Source organism: Eumetopias jubatus, unplaced genomic scaffold (assembly GCF_037043125.1).
Source record: "Eumetopias jubatus isolate StellerSeaLion01/CBP00866 unplaced genomic scaffold, mEumJub1_p1.0 scaffold_13, whole genome shotgun sequence".
NCBI lineage: Eukaryota > Metazoa > Chordata > Mammalia > Carnivora > Otariidae > Eumetopias > Eumetopias jubatus.
In genome coordinates this window covers 10,939,782-10,957,584 of record NW_028274819.1, presented here as the reverse complement: position 1 = coordinate 10,957,584, position 17,803 = coordinate 10,939,782, and positions in this window count along the sequence as shown.

Here is a 17,803-nt window from a genome sequence, read left to right as displayed (position 1 = left end):
AAACTCTTTAAAAAAAAATTGAAGGGGAAGGAACCCTTTCAAATTTATTTTACAAGGCCAGCATTACCCTGATACCAAAGCCAGACAAGTGCATTTCAAAAAAAGGAATTACAGACCAATATGCCTATTGAACATAAAGGCAAAAATCCTCAACAAAATATTAGTAAACTGAATTCAGCAATACATTAAAAGGATCATAAATCATAATCAAGTGGGATTATCCCTGGGATGCAAGGATGGTTCAACATAACCAAATAAATAAATCTGATATAACACATTAACATAATGAAGGATAAAAATTATATAATCACTTCAATAGTTGAGGTAAAAACATTTAACCAAATTCAATATCCTTCATGATAAAAAAAACTCTCAAAAATTAGGAATAGAAAGAATGTGCCCCAACATAATAAAGGTATTTGACAAACCCACAGTTAACATCATACTCAATGTTGAAAAGCTGAAATCTTTTCCTCTAGATCAAAAACAATATAAGGATGCTCATTCTTGCCATTTCCATTCAACATAGAACTTCAAGTCCTAGCCTAAGCAATTAGGCAAGAAAAAGAAATAAAAGACATCCAAATCAGAAAAGAAGTAAAATCATCTCTGTTTGCATATGACATGGTATTATAAGTAGAAAACCCTAAAGTTTCCACAAAATCTCTTAGAACTAATAAATGAATTCAGTAAAGTTGAAGGATACAAAATCAACATAATATCATTGCATTTTTACACATTAACAATAAGCTAACTGAAAGAGAAATAAAAGAATCTCATTTACAATAGCATCAAAAATAATAAAATACTTAGGAAGAAATTTAACCAAGGTGGTGAAAGATTTGTACACTGAATACTTTAGCACATTGATGAAATAAACTGAAGAAGGTGCAAATAAATGAAAAGATACTCCATGTTCCTGGAAGGAAGAATTAATAGTGTTTAAATATCCATACTACCTAAAGGGATCCACAGATTCATTGCAAGCCATTAAAATTCCAATGGTATTTCTTTTTCTAAGAAATAGAAAAAAATATCCTAAAATTTGTATGGAACCACAAAAGACCACAAATAGCCAAAGCAATCTTGAGAAAAAATAACAAAGTGGAAGCATTACACCTTCTGATTTTAAATTATATTACAAAATTATGCATGTATCCCCCCCACACTTTTCTTTTTCTTTTTTTTTTTAAAGATTTTATTTATTTGTGAGAGAGAGAATGAGAGATAGAGAGCACGAGAGGGAAGAGGGTCAGAGGGAGAAGCAGACTCCCCGCTGAGCAGGGAGCCCGATGCGGGACTCGATCCCGGGACTCCAGGATCATGACCTGAGCCGAAGGCAGTCGCTTAACCAACTGAGCCACCCAGGCGCCCCCCCAACACACACTTTTCAAAAGTTTGTGTTGTGTCATTTCACTTTTACAAAAGACCTACAAAAAGAAAGAAGAAAAAAGACGTGCATTAATGCCTGTTTTCACTAACTGAAAGAAATCCAAAGAAGATTTTTGCTTTAACAAAAACGGACAAAAAGTGAAAATAATGCTTAGCGTTTGTTTTGCAGCGAGCCATTATAGAGACATTGTGCATCTTAAGCTGCAAACATAGTTCTGCCAAGCTCCTTCCCTAGAAAACTATACTCAGCATCTCAGCATCAAGCTGCCATAACTGAATTGTGTCTCTGAGCATCTGTGCTTTATCTCAATTTATCTCGTGCATCCATTAGCAAGATGTAGCCTATGGTATCAGAAAAGCCTAAGAGGTTATTTTTGGGGTCTGGGAACTTTCAAAATTTGTTCCACATAAGTGAATGGTAATTGCTTCTTTGCTTTGTGCCATTTCAGCTTAGGAATAAAAACAGCGTTGTACTTGCACAAAGACATCTATTGATGGAATAGAATAGGATGACCAGAAATAAATCTTCACATATTTGGCCACCTGATTTTTGACAAAAGTGCCAAGACCATCCAATGGGGACAGGACAGTTTTTTCAACAAATGGTGCTGGGAAAGCTGGATATTCATATGCAAAAGAATGAAATTGGACCCTTGCCTTATATACATACACAAAAATTAATTCAAGATAGACCAAAGACCTAAGCTTAAGAGCTAAAACTATAAAATTCTTAGGAAAAAAAAAATCGGGGAAAATTTTCATGACATTGGATTTTTCAACAATTTCATGCATATGACACCAAAAGCATGAGCAACAAAAGAAAAAGCAGATAAATTGAACTTCATCAAAATTAAAAGCTTTTGTGGATCAAAAGACACAATCAAAAAGGTGAACAAACAACCTACCAAATGGGAGAAAATATTTGCTAGTCATATATATGACAAGGGATTAATATCCAGAATGTATAAAAACTTCAACTCAACAACAAAACATCCAATAATGGGCAAAAGACCTGAATAAACATTTCTCCAAAGAGGTACAAATGGCCAATAAGCACATGCAACTATGCTTAACATCATTAATCATTAGGAAAATGCAAAGCCAAACCACAATGACATATCACTTCACACACCCTAGGATGCCTATTATTTAAAATAAATAAATAAAATACAAATGTTGATGAGTATGTAGAAAGTTGGAACTCTTGTGCTTTGCCAGTGGCAATACAAAATGTTGTAGTCTCTGGAAAGCAGTGGAATTAAACAAAGAGTTAAACATAGCATTACCATACATTCCAGCAATTCCACTTCTAGATCTATATTCCAAGGCATTGAATACAGGGGCTCAAACAGATACTTGTAAACCAATGTCCACAGCAACATTATTCACAATAGGCAAAAGGTGGGAACAATGTAAATATTCATCAGGGCGCTGGGTGGCTCAGATGGTTAAGCATCTGCCTTCGGCTCAGGTCATGATCCCAGTATCCTGGGATCAAGTCCCACATCAGGCTCCCTGCTCAGAAGGGGGCCTGCTTCTTCCTCTCCCTCTGCTGCTCCCCCTGCTTGTGCTCTCACTCTCTCTGTCAAATAAATAAATAAATAAAATCTTTAAAAAATAAAAATAAATATTCATCAACAGATGAATGGTTAAACAACATGTGATCTCTACAGTCAATGAAATAGCATTTAGTTTTACAAAGGGATGAAATTCTGATCCATGCTACATCATGAATGAACCTTGAGAACATTATACACAGTTAATAAATCAGACATAGAAGGATAAGTAATGTATGATTCCAATTACATGAGGTACCTAGCATAGTCAAAATCATAAAGGCAGAAAGCAGAAGTTACCAGGTACTAGAAGGAGAGAAGAGGGGAAGTTATATTTTAATGGATACAGTGTTTATGATGAAAAAGTTTAGGCTTATAGATAGTGGTCATGTGTATATAGCATTGTGGATGTACTTAATGCCACTGAATTGTACACTTGCAAATGGTTTAACTGATGAATTTCATATTATGTATATTTTACCACAATTTTTTAAAAAGATAATACAATAAGCTTTTAGATTTTAAATAGGTGGATATCCTCATGACCTTGAGGCAAGTAGAGATTTCTTAAATACAGAAAGCACTGACCATGGGAAAAATATTGATAAAATTGATAAAATGGTATACATTAAAATTAGGAACATCTGTTCAACAAAATACACTATTTAAAAAATGGAAAGGCAAGGGGGGCGGAGCAAGATGGCAGAGGAGTAGGAGACCTGGATTTCGTCTGGTCTCAGGAATTCAGCTGGATAGGGATCAAACCATTCTGAATACCTATGAACTCAACAGGAGATCAAAGAAAAGAATAGCAACAACTCTCAACAGAAAAGCGACCACTTTCTGGAAGGTAGGATGTGCGGAGAAGTGAATCCGAGGCGATATTTGGAAGGACAGACGGGTTGGGGGCCTCCGCTGGCTGCTACTGGCAAGTGATAGAGCCGCGGAGCACAAAATCGGAACTTTTAGAAGTCTGCTCCGCTGAGGATGTCGCTCCAGTGGCTAAGCGGGGGGGGGGGGGGGGGGGGGGGGAATGGAACCCTCGCAGGACAGTGAAGTCTCAGGACCCTCAGGGTCACAGAAAGACCGGGGGTGCCTGAGTGCGGCAGAGCTCCCAGGTATCGGAGGGGGAAGCTGGCTGCAGAGACGGAGCCAAGGCACGGGCTCTCAGCTCAGGGTTGCCATAAACCATGATCAGCGACACAGTCGGGCTACTCCTCCTCCAGCAGGGACCCAACAAGCCGCAGATCCGGGGAGACTCCCCTTCCTCCCCCGGGAGGAGCGGCGCAGGAGCGCACTGGGTTTGGAGACTCCACACGGGGTCGGGTGCCAGAGATAGAAATGCTCGGTCACAGGCTGGGTGAGCACGGAGTGCGGCCAGAGACCGGGGAGACGGGAGTGACTGCTTTTCTCTGGGGGCGCACTGAGGAGCGGGCCCCGAGTTCTCAGCTTCTCCAGGGTGGAGATTGGGAGGCCGCCATTTTCCCTCTCATCCTCCAAAGCTGTACGGAAAGCTTGCAGGGAACAAAAGCTCCCAAGAGCAAACCTAAGCAGATTACTTAGCCGGGACCGCCAAGGGCGGGGCAATTCCGCCTCCGGCAAAGATATTTGGGAACCATGGCAACAGGCCCCTCCCCCAGAAGATCAGCAAGAACAGCCATCCAGACCAAGTTTACCGATTGATGACAATGGCAGAACTCCAGCACTAGGGGAATACTGCATATAGAATTCATGGCTTTTTTACCATGATTCTTTAGTCTTTCCAAGTTAAATTTTTTAACTTTTTTTTTAATTTTTCTTTTTCCCTTTTTCAACCAACATCGTATCAATCCCTTTTTTAAAAAACATTTTTATTTTTCATTTTTAGAGTCATAGTCTATCCATTCATAGTAGTTACCCTTATTTTTGGCATATATATAAGTTATTCTCTCTTTAAAATTTTGAGATACAGTTTCCTCTAATAGATCAAAATAAACCCTAAATCTCTAGTACATGGCTTTGTTCTAGTCTCCTGCCTGATCGCATTGTCTCCCCCTTTTTTTTTCTTTATTTCTTTTTTTTAAATCGTCTAATTTCTTTTTTCAAACAACTTATCTTATCAATTCCTTTTATAAAATTTTTTATAATTTTCATCTGTACAGTCATATTCCATCCCTTCATCGTATCAACCCTTATTTTGTACATATATAAGTTTTTCTTTCTTTAAAATTTTGGGAGGCACTTTCTTCTAACAGACCAAAATACACCCAAAATCTAGTGTGTGGCACTGATCTATGCACCAGCCTGATCATATTTGATTATATTCTGTTTCTTTTTTTGTTTTGTTCTGTTTTTGTTTGTTTGTATCTTTTTCTTTTTTCTCTCTCTCTTTCTTTTTTCTTTCTTTCCCTTTCTTTTCCCCTGGTTTCAGGTCTTTTCTGATTTGTTTAGAGTATATTTTCTGGGGACGTTGTTACCCTGTTAGCATTTTGTTCTCTCAGTCATCTATTCTCCTCTGGACAAAATGACAAGACGGAAAAAATCACCTCAACAAAAAAAAAACAAGAGGTAGTACCGTCTGCCAGGGACCTACTCAATACAGACATTAGTACGATGTTGGACCTAGAGTTCAGAATCATGACTTTAAAGGTACTAGCTGGGCTTGAAAAAAGCATGGATGTTATTAGAGAAACCCTCTCTGGAGAAATAAAAGAACTAAAATCTAACCAAGTCAAAATCAAAAAGGCTATTAATGAGGTGCAATCAAAACTGGGGTCACTAACTGGTAGGATAAATGAGGCAGAAGAGAGAATCAGCGATATAGAAGACCAAATGATGGAAAATAAGCTGAGAAAAAGAGAGATAAACAACTACTGGATCACGAGGGCAGAATTCGAGAGAGAAGCGATACCGTAAGACAAAACAGCATTCGAATAATTGGGATCCCAGAAGAAGAAGAAAGAGAGAGAGGGGCAGAAGGTATATTGGAGCAAATTACAACAGAGAACTTCCCTAATGTGGGGAAGGAAACAGGCATCAAAATCCAGGAGGCACAGAGAACCCCTCTCAAAATCAATAAAAATAGGTCAACACCCCGACATCTAATAGCAAAACTTACGCGTCTCAGAGACAAAGAGAAAATCCTGAAAGCAGCTTGGGAGAAGAGATATGTAGCCTATAATGGTAGAAACATTAGATTGGCAACAGACCTAGCCACAGAGACCTGGCAGGCCAGAAAGGACTGGCATGATATCTTCAGAGCACTAAACGAGAAAAATATGCAGCCAAGAATACTATATCCAGCTAGGCTCTCATTGAAAATTGAAGGAGAGATAAAAAGCTTCCAGGACAAACAAAAACTAAAGGAATTTGCAAACACGAAACCAGCCCTACAAGAAATATTGAAAGGGGTCCTCTAAGCAAAGAGAGAGCCTAAAAGCAGCATAGACCAGAAAGGAACACAGACAATATACAGTAACAGTAACCTTACAGGCAATACAATGGCACTAAATTCACATCTTTCATTGTTACCCTGAATGTAAATGGGCTAAATGCCCCAATCAAAAGACACAGGCTATCAGATTGGATTAAAAAACAAGACCCATCGATACGCTGTCTGCAAGAGACTCGTTTTAGACCCAAAGGCACCCCCAGATTGAAAGTGAGGGTGTTGAAAACCATTTACCATGCTAATGGACACCAAAAGAAAGCTGGGGTGGCAATCCTTATATCAGACAAATTAGATTTTAAAACAAAGACTGTAATAAGAGATGAGGAAGGATATTATATCCTAGTTAAAGGGTCTATCCAACAAGAAGATCTAACAATTGTAAATATCTATGCCCCTAATGTGGGAGCAGCCAATTATATAAGGCAATTAATATCAAAAGCAAAGAAACACATTGACAATAATACAATAATAGTGGGGGACTTTAACACCACCCTGACTGAAATGGACAGATCATCTAAGCAAAAGATCAACAAGGAAATAAAGACTTTAAATGACACCCTGGACCAAATGACCTTCACAGATATATTCAGAACATTCCATCCCAAAGCAACAGAATACACATTCTTCTCTAGTGCCCATGGAACATTCTCCAGAATAGATCACATCCTAGGTCACAAATCAGGTCTCAACCAGTACCAAAAGATTAGGATTATTCCCTGCATATTTTCAGACCACAGTGCTTCGAAACTAGAACTCAATCAAAAGAGGAAAGTCGGAAAGAACTTAAATACATGGAGGCTAAAGAGCATCCTACTAAAGAATGAATGGGTCAACCAGGAAATTAAAGAAGAATTAAAAAAAATTCATGGAAATAAATGAAAATGACAACACAACTGTTCAAAATCTTTGGGATACAGCAAAGGCAGTCCTAAGAGGAAAGTATAGAGCAATACAAGCCTTTCTCAAGAGACAAGAAAGGTCTCAAATACACAACCTAACCCTACACCTAAAGGAGCTAGAGAAAAAACAGCAAATAAAGCCTAAACTCAGCAGGAGAAGAGAAATAATAAAGATCAGAGCAGAAATCAATGAAATAGAAACCAAAAGAACAGTAGAACAGATCAACAAAACTAGGAGTTGGTTCTTTGAAAGAATTAACAAGATTGATAAACCCCTGGCCAGACTGATCAAAAAGAAAAGAGAAACGACCCAAATCAACAAAATCATGAATGAAAGAGGAGAGATCACAACCAACACCAAAGAAATACAAACAATTATAAGAACATATTATGAGCAACTGTATGCCAGCAAATTAGATAACCTGGAAGAAATGGATGCATTCCTAGAGATGTATCAACCATCAAAACTGAACCAGGAAGAAATAGAAAACCTGAACAGACCTATAACCACTAAGGAAACTGAAGCAGTAATAAAAAAATCCCCCAACAAATAAAAGCTCAAGGCCAGATGGCTTCCCAGGGGAATTCTATCAGACATTTAAAGAAGAATTAATACCTATTCTCCTGAAACTGTTCCAAAAAATAAAAATGGAAGGAAAACTTCCAAACTCGTTTTATGAGGCCATTACCTTGATCCCCAAACCAGACAAAGACCCCATCAAAAAGGAGAATTACAGACCAATATCCTTGATGAACACGGATGCAAAAATTCTCACCAAAATACTAGCCAATAGGATCCAACAGTACATTAAAAGGATTATTCACCACAACCAAGTGGGATTTATCCCTGGGCTGCAAGGTGGTTCAACATCTGCAAAACAATCAACATGATACAATACATTAACAAAAGAAAGAACAGGAACCATATGATCCTCTCAATAGATGCAGAAAAAGCATTTGACAAAGTACAGCATCCTTTCTTGATCAAAACTCTTCAGAGTATAGGGATAGAGGGTACATACCTCAATCGCATAAAAGCCATCTATGAAAAACCTACAGCAAATATTCTCAATGGGGAAAAACTGAGAGGTTTCCCCCTGAGGTCAGGAACATTGCAGGGATGTCCACTATCACCACTGCTATTCAACATAGTATTAGAAGTCCTAGCCACAGCAATCAGACAACAAAAAGAAATCAAAGGCATCCAAATCAGCAAAGAAGAAGTCAAACTTTCACTCTTTGCAGATGATATGATACTTTATCTGGAAAACCCAAAAGACTCCACCCCAAAACTGCTAGAACTCATACAGGAATTCAGTAAAATGGCAGGATATAAAATCAATGTACAGAAATCAGTGGCATTCCTATACACCAACAACAAGACAGAAGAAAGAGAAATTAAGGAGTCGATCCCATTTACAATTGCACCCAAGACCATAAGATACCTAGGGATAAATCTAAACAAAGAGGCAAAGGATCTGTACTCAGAAAACTATAAAATACTCATGAAAGAAATTGAGGAAGACACAAAGAAATGGAAAAACGTTCCATGCTCATGGATTGGAAGAAAAAATATTGTGAAGATGTCAGTGCTACCTAGAGCAATCTACACATTCAATGCAATCCCCATCAAAATACCATCTACTTTTTCAAAGAAATAGAACAAATAATCCTAAAATTTGTATGGAACCAGAAAAGACTCTGAATAGCCAGAGGAATTTTGAAAAAGAAAAGCAAAGCTGGTGGCATCACAATTCCGGACTTCCAGCTCTATTACAAAGCTGTCATCATCAAGACAGTATGGTACTGGCACAAAAACAGACACAGAGATCAATGGAACAGAATCGAGAGCCCAGAAATGGACCCTCAACTCTATGGTCAACTAATCTTTGACAAAGCAGAAAGGAATGTCCAATGGAAAAAATACAGTCTCTTCAATCAATGGTGTTGGGAAAATTGGACAGCCACATGCAGAAGAATGAAACTGGACCATTTCCTTACACCACACACAAAAATAGACTCCAAATGGTTGAAAGACCTAAATGTGAGACAGGAGTCCATCAAAATCCTAAAGGAGAACACAGGCAGCAACCTCTTCGACCTCAGCCGCAGCAACTTCTTCCTAGAAACATCGCCAAAGGAAAGGAAAACAAGGGCAAAAATGAACTATTGGGATTTCATCAAGATAAAAACCTTTTGCACAGTGAAAGAAACAGTCAACAAAACCAAAAAACAGCCAACAGAATGGGAGAAGATATTTGCAAATGACATATCAGATAAAGGGCTACTACCCAAAAATCTATAAAGAACTTATCAAACTCAACACCCAAAGAACAAATAATCCAATCAAGAAATGGGCAGAAGCCATGAACAGACATTTTTCCAAAGAAGACATCCAAATGGCCAATAGACATATGAAAAAGTGCTCAACACCACTCGGCATCAGGAAATCCAAATCAAAACCTCAAAGACATACCACCTCACACCAGGCAGAATGGCTAAAATTAACAAGTCAGGAAACGAGAGATATTGGAGGGGATGCAGAGAAAGGGGAACCCTCCTACACTGTTGGTGGGAATGCAAGCTGGTGCAACTACTCTGGAAAACAGTATGGAGGTTCCTTAAAAAGTTGAAAATAGAGCTACCATACGATCCAGCAATTGCAGTACTGGGTATTTACCCCAAAGATACAAATGTAGGTATCCGAAGGGGTACGTGCACCCTGATGTTCATAGCAGCAATGTCCACAATAGCCGAACTGTGGAAAGAGCCAAGATGTCCATCGACAGATGAATGGATAAAGAAGATGTGGTATATATATATATATATATATATATATATATATATATATATACACAATGGAATATTATGCAGCCATCAAAAGGAATTAGATCTTGCCATTTGCAACGACGTGGATGGAACTGGAGGGTGTTATGCTGAGCGAAATAAGTCAATCAGAGAAAGACATGTATCATATGACCTCACTGATATGAGGAATTCTTAATCTCAGGAAACAAACTGAGGGTTGCTGGAGTGGGGGTGGGGTGGGAGGGATGGGGTGGCTGGGTGATAGACTTTGGGGAGGGTATGTGCTATGGTGAGTGCTGTGAATTGTGCAAGACTGTTGAATCACAGATCTGTACCTCTGAAACAAATAATGCAATATATGTTAAGAAAAAAAAAAGATAGTAGGAGGGGAAGAATGAAGGGGGAGAAATCAGAGGGGGAGACGAACCATGAGAGATGATGGACTCTGAAAAACAAACTGAGGATTCTAGAGAGGAGAGGGGTGGGGGAATGGGTTAGCCTGGTGATGGGTATTAAAGAGGGCATGTTCTGCGTGGAGCACTGGGTGTTATGCAGAAACGATGAATCCTGGAACATTACATCAAAAACTAATGATGTAATGTATGGTGATTAACATAACAATAAAAAATTTAAAGAACAAAAAAAATATGGAAGGGCAAGCCACAGACTAGGAGAAGGTATTTCAATTTATAGTGTCCTAAAAGGTAGCTTTAAGCTTAGATAACTTCAGAAGTGCAAACTTAACAAATCATTTTATTATTTAGTTATTTAAATTTATTTCACATTTATGAATGTGAATTTTTAATATATTTTAACGTTAATTTTTTTTTTAATTTCAGTCCCTCTGATTGAAGACGGCAAATGTCAACCTATGGCGTCAATTGGTGACTCTGGAAAACTAGTCCCACATAGTACAGGGAGGCCTCCAAGAACTCTTGTACCTTTCCGTTAAGCCCAAAGACACCACCCAGATACCTTCCTTCCTGGTGAGTTCCCCTGTCATGCCCTTTCCTGAGAGCACACCTAATTTGGGACCATGTCAGTCCACCAGGGAGGTTCTAATAACTGTGGTTCAAAGGAAATGTGTTACCATCTTAGTTCCTTTCTCCTCAGATATCCTTTGCCCTCTATGCAAATTCTCTCACCTTATCTGCTCAACAGCTACCTGTACATCCCAATAAGTACCAGGAAAGGCATCTTTTGTCAAGTCCTCTCCATGCCCCCCTCAGAAATGTTCTGTTATGTTTTTCCCTGTGTATGTTGGATGCGAATTTCCTGAAATCTGTAGAACCACATATGGGGTCAGAGAAGAATCCAAAAAGATTAACACTCCAAAATAACGTTTTGTATCCACTTACACAGAGAAATGATTAACAGTTCACTCTGCTGAAAATTATTATTTTCAGGTCTGATACACCAAACACCCTGTGGCATATTTTTAAGTTTAAATCTCACATACTATATAATACCTATTAATAATAAATTTTAACTGGGGCACCTGAGTGGCTCAGCTGGTTAATCATCCGACTCTTGATTTCGGCTCAGGTCATGATCTCAGGGTTGTGGGATCAAGCCCCGAGTCAGGATCTGTGCTCAGGCAGTCTGCTTGTCCCTCTTCCCTCTGCTCCTCCCCCTACTTGCACTCTCTTTCTATCTATCTATCTTTATCTCTATCTCTAAAATAAATAAAATCTTAAAAAAAGAAAAATAATAAATTTTAACTGACTAAAGATACTGATATGAATAATTCATAAAATCATCATGCTATTATGGGTGTTTTTCCTCTTTTATAAACTTTCTATAATTTTGCATTATTATATACTTTAAAATAAGTATTTATATATATATATTTTTAAAGATTTATTTATTTAATTGAGAGAGAGAGAGAGCACGTGGGGGAAGGAGCAGAGGGAGAGAATCTCCAAGCAGACTCCCTGCTGAGCATGGAGCCTTACTTGGGGCTCAACCTCAGGACCCAGGAGTCATAACCTGAGCCGAAACCAAGAGTCAGATGCTTAACCAGCTAAGCCATCCAGACGCCCCAGTATTTTTATAGATTTATATACATAATACATTTTTCTTTTCAAGCTATGGAACAGTATTTTATTCCTATTCAGCATCTTGGAGTGAGCACAAAGTTTTACTGGACATAAAATCAACGTTTTAATCATCTATGACTGCTAGAGTCAGTATTTCATTTCTCTCTGGTAAATCAGGACATAAACCCACTATGAAGGGCTAATATATTGATATAATTGGAAAACTGAAAATTTCACTCTACAGAGTTTTCTAGAAAGTTGAAAAATCCTGAGGTAAATGAGTACTTTGTTGTTTTATTTGTTTGCTTATTTGGCTTATAATTGAATGTAAAAAAGAAAAAACCACCTCCCCATACAAAACTGTGAATAAATTAGAAGTTTGTTTTCTATATGTTTACTCTCCTGAGACAATAGAGGTAGGTAGGTATGATTATCTGTCTCAGATCTGCTTTATTTGATATATATTCCCCTGGGACCAAGGACATTTGGCACACCATCACCAGGCACAGGATTAAAGGCACGCTGAAATCTTGGTCCTGGGCATTTGCGTGGCTCTGTCTGTTAAGTGTCTGACTCTTGATTTCAGCTCAGGTCATGATCTCAGGGTTGTAGGATCAAGCCCCGCATCAGGCTCCATGCTGAGCATGTCCCATGGAGAAGCGCAGGTCCAGCAGTCCAAATGTCCACAAGAAACCAGGCATAAAACTTCACAAAGTAGTGGCCAGATGATATCTTAGAGATCCCCAGGCCCCTGTAAAGGCCCTCAAAAAGGCCCTCAGAGTTAAAAAACCAAATCACAGAATTAGTCAAATAAATAAAACCCGTTAAAGTTTGTAAACTAAGTTGTTAAGTTCAGCTCTATATCTTTCTAATTGTGATTTCTGAAGAAAATGAAAATAGAAGGGACCCTAGGGAAGAATATCATTTAAGACCAAAATATAAGGGCAGGAAAAGGAGTCCACAAGAGTCCAAAGAGAACTAGGAGTGAACCAAATGTTGGAAACTAAAGAAGAGACACAGTGGTAAACAAACAAAAAACCCCACAGTTGTTTTAACCATAATAACTCTTAATTAAATTAAGATAACTTAATCACTTATTTCTAATCCCTACAATTAACACTTATAGTTTCTAATACTGCCAAGCCACATTTGTACTATTTTGACTAAAAAATTAAATATTCCTATGTTATCATACATATAACCCATTTTTATTGCTTATGTTCATTTAGCATAGATTTAGGCATCTGCCCTTGTTTTAGACACTGGGTGTAAACAAGACAAACAAAACCCCTACTCTAATGGAACTAAAGAAGATAAATGAGGGATGCCTGGGTGGCTCAGTTGGTTAAGTGTCTGTCTTCGGCTCAGTTCATGATCCCAGGGTCCTGGGATCAAGCCCCATGTCGGGCTCCCTGCTCAGCAGAGAGTTGCTTCTCCCCCTGCCTGCCACTTCTCCTGCTTGTGTGCTCTCTCTCTCTCTGACAAATAAATAAATAAAGTCTGGAAAAAAAAGAAAATAAGAAAAATAAAGAAGATAAATGATACATAAGTTTTAAAAAAGAGAAAGAATTTTAGGAAGTGCTTTTTAAGAAATCAGCAGGATGATGGGAAGAGAGGTGGGGTGTATAGTGGGCACTGTTTTAGATAAGAAATAAATGCTTTTCTAAGAATGTGATTTTTAGGTTGAAACCAGCAGGAAAAAGTTGAGCCAACCATTTTTAAAGTCAGAAAACTAGTGAAATAGAAGGAAGGAGGAGATAGAAGGAAGTCTGAGAAGGGGAAAGAATTGGCTGATTTAAGAGGATGGTGTGGTTAGGACTCATTAATCAAAAAGGAAGGTGATTAAGGATGGAGTTGGAAGGATAGACAGAGCCAGCTAACGCAGTACTTCTTTGGCCTTGTTAAGTTGTTAGGATTTTATGTTAATGTAAAGACATTAAGAAGATGATAAGAGCTGAAAGGGAAGAGGTTTATAAGACAGTAAAAAGGTCTAGAACAGCGCTATCCAGTAGAAGTATAATATGAGCCACATGTGCAATTTAAAATTTTCTAGTAGCCACACTAAGAAAATAAACAGAAACGAATGAGATTAATTTTAATAATAAATTTCATTAGCCCAATATGTCAAAAATATTTATCCTTTTGACATTCTTTTTAGCGTATCAAGTCTTCAAAATTTGGTGTGCACTTTACACTTAAAACACATGTCAACTCAGACTCCATTTGAAATGTCTAATTGCCTCATGTGACTAGTGGTTTTTGCACTGAACAGTGTGGGTCTCAAAGTTTCAGCAGAATTCATAGAAAACGCATTCCTCATTCTCCCTACCCAAAGAGCCATGGTTCTAGAGAGTGAGCAAATGTTGAAAAAAAATGTATTATCCTCAAAGGAAAACTAGGTTTCAGGCCAAGAAGGTACAGAAAGTGGTGGAGAATGTACAGGGGTCTGTGCACACTAGAGGGCAGATTCCAGGGGACACAGTCAAAAGACTTCCCACTGTGCCCTCAGCTCAGCTGATGACTTCAGTTTTTCCCTGTCTTCTGGATTACCCCTACCAACATATAAATGTGTAATTCTCTCTCCTATGTAAAACAAAACAAAACAAAAATCTCTTGACCCTCTCTGCCTCTACTATAACCCCACTCTTTCCTTCCCTTAAAAACAAAACTCAGTAGCAGGAGAGGAAGAATGAAGGGGAGTAAGTCAGAGGGGGAGACGAACCATGAGAGACGATGGACTCTGAAAAACAAACTGAGGGTTCTAGAGGGGAGGAGGGTGGGGGGATGGGTTAGCCTGGTGATGGGTATTAAAAAGGGCACATTCTGCATGGAGCACTGGGTGTTATGAACAAACAATGAATCATGGAACACTACACCAAAACAAATTATGTAATATATGGTGATTAACATAACAATAAAAAACAAAAAAACAACAAAAAAAACAAAACTCAGAAGAACTGTCTGTATTGACTATTCCCCAATTATCTCCTGTTATTCTCTCTTGAATCCATTCGTTAGTTTGGCCTCCACTTTCCCCTAAAACTACTCTTGCCAAGGACGACAGGGATCTTCATATTGCAAAATCTAATGACCAATGCTCAGTGCTCATCTTAACTGACCATCCAGGAGGCTTTTACCATAATTTTGCATTTAATTCATCAGATTCCAGAGCGCTTCAGGTCCTTTGGTGGCCATGCTTTTCGTCTCCTATGCTGAGTCATATTCATTTCCCTGACCTCTTAACACTGGTATTTGTCTCCTCCAACCATACCCACCTCCAAGGTAAGCCCCGTGAGGTTTAGGGACATACATGTATTCTCTTCACTGCTTTAGCCCCAATATGTGGAATAGTACCTGACTCACAGTGATGCTTAACAAATAATTTGCTCAATAAAATATACAATGTGTAAAATATCTGATACCTAAAGCCTCAAAAAACGTTCATTCCACTCCCTGTCTTAAGGTTCCCTTTAGTTAGCCATCAAAGCAAAGCATTTATTCTCATAAGCTGGGACTCAGTATAAACCAAGAGAATTTGAGTGGATGACCTTTGATTCATTTATTTATTTCTACTATGTGTCAGACATAGTGCCCTTACACTGAGTGTTCAGTGATTTGTTTAAGAAAAAATGTTCTAGGGCACCTGGGTGGCTCAGAAGGTTAGGGGTCTGCCTTCAGTTCAGGTCATGATCCCATCTAACATCTTAGTGTTCAGGAACTGATTACGGCAAATTTTAAACTTGTATAACCTGATTTCGGTTTTCAAAGTAAATTAGTGTGAATGTGGGAGGTACACCGAACACAGATTACCTCATTGTGCAGAGAAACAATCTGAAGAACAGGGAAGAGAAATATTTTGCCCAGGCATTCATGTATCTAATAAAAAGGAGAGTTAAGGACCAAAACCCAGGTTTGCTGACCAGTACTCTTTCCTCTACGCTGTGCGGAAAATAAAAGTAGAAAGGACTTTTGCTGACGCTAACCTAGCAGAAAAGTGGAGAGGAGGATATTTGTTTGATGGAGATGTCTCTGCCCAGCCCGCCAGGGAAATCAGGAGCAGCCCAGATCCGTCGTCAGGATGCCATGCTAACACCAGCGGGAAAGGCTTAGTCTGTGCCCTCTCCGCTCCCCATCTCATGCCCAGCCAGTGTTCTGGGAGCCTGCACTCAGCAGAACTTGGCTGCCCCCAGCTCGCGGGTGGCGGCGCGGGGCTCCTGGCGCCCCGCGCCGCCCTGCCACGCTCTTGACCACAACCGCGGCGTTGGATCCGCGCGAGGGGGGATGAGGTGCGCCGCTGAAGAAGGGGTGCCCACTGGGCAAGCGCTGCGGCCAGGACTCCGGGAGGAGCGGAAAGGTAGGGCATAAGGGCGCCACCTGTGCGATCACGCCCCTCTAGCCCTGTGATCAAGTGACCGCAGAGATCCGTGGTGGTTGGTGCAGACCACTCTGAAAGGCGTTCCCAGTGCTAGTTCTTGTTTGAGTTTCAGTGTTGTGCCAGTTTCTCTTATTCACTCCCCAACACGATCCTACAGGGTTTTTTTGGCTTGGGTTTTTTTGTTTGTTTGTTTTGGTTTGGTTTTGGGGTTTGGGTTGTTTTGTTTTGTTTTGTTTTTGCTGCTGAGAAAACAATCTTTGAAAGAATGAATGATATGGGCAAAGCCACGTAGTAACTGATGAAGGACAAAATTTGAACTTCAGCTTGATTCTTTCCACTATACCTTTCCACATTTTCTGAGTTTCAAGTGTCAATAGTCCATCTCGGGGGCGGGGGGGCAACTCAAACTGTAAGATTTGCAGGTTTATGTAAATGGAAGGAAAAGTTTGTAAGTGAGAAATTTGAAGACAGGTCTTGGACTTAAGGTATGGTTATAGACAAGAGGTTAAAGAAAAAAAGAAGAGCCCTCAGACATTGGAGATTCTGGAGAGCAGATTCTCAAAGCCATGTGAGGAAAGTTTGAAGACAAGGCCATTAAATAATAATATAATAATAATAATAATAAGACTTGTATTGCAAGAATCAGAAACTCTCTCTTACTAGTTTTAGCAAAATGAAGATATAACTATTGTAATATATGAACAGATATGTTTACACAGTATAAGGGTAAGAAGTCAGTCAGTTTTCCAAAAGAAACTGGAAGGAGAAAATTGAAAGCCATCAGAAATTCAGGAAGTTCTGCTCCTTCTCCCTGTCTTCATGTTGTTGAGTGTCTTTTCTGTTCATCTCACACTCAAAACTCACCTTCTCTACCATTTTGTCCATTACGGTGGAGCATGACAAACCATAGCTCCCAAGGTTTTAGATCTCATTAGGAGACCAGCTCAAACAACCCATTATGGACCCAATTTGAGTTAGATGTTCACCTTCGGCCCAATCAGGAAAAATTCTCTAATATTCTCATGCATATTAAATATGCATTTTAGGGAGGACTGATAGGAGTTCTACAGAAATCTCAAAGGTTATCCACAATTTTAATAATAGATATCTATGAGTTTTAATTGGCTTATCTATTGAACATCCCTCCTACATTTTTGTAGGTCCCTACCTTGTGAAGCCACCTTTCCAAAATAGAATATATGACACTTTATTTCTCAGTTTCCCTTGCAGGCGATAAAGGCATGTGAATGGATTCTGTCAGTCAGGTGCCCCTCCACCAGATTTTAATTTGGAAAGAAATAGCA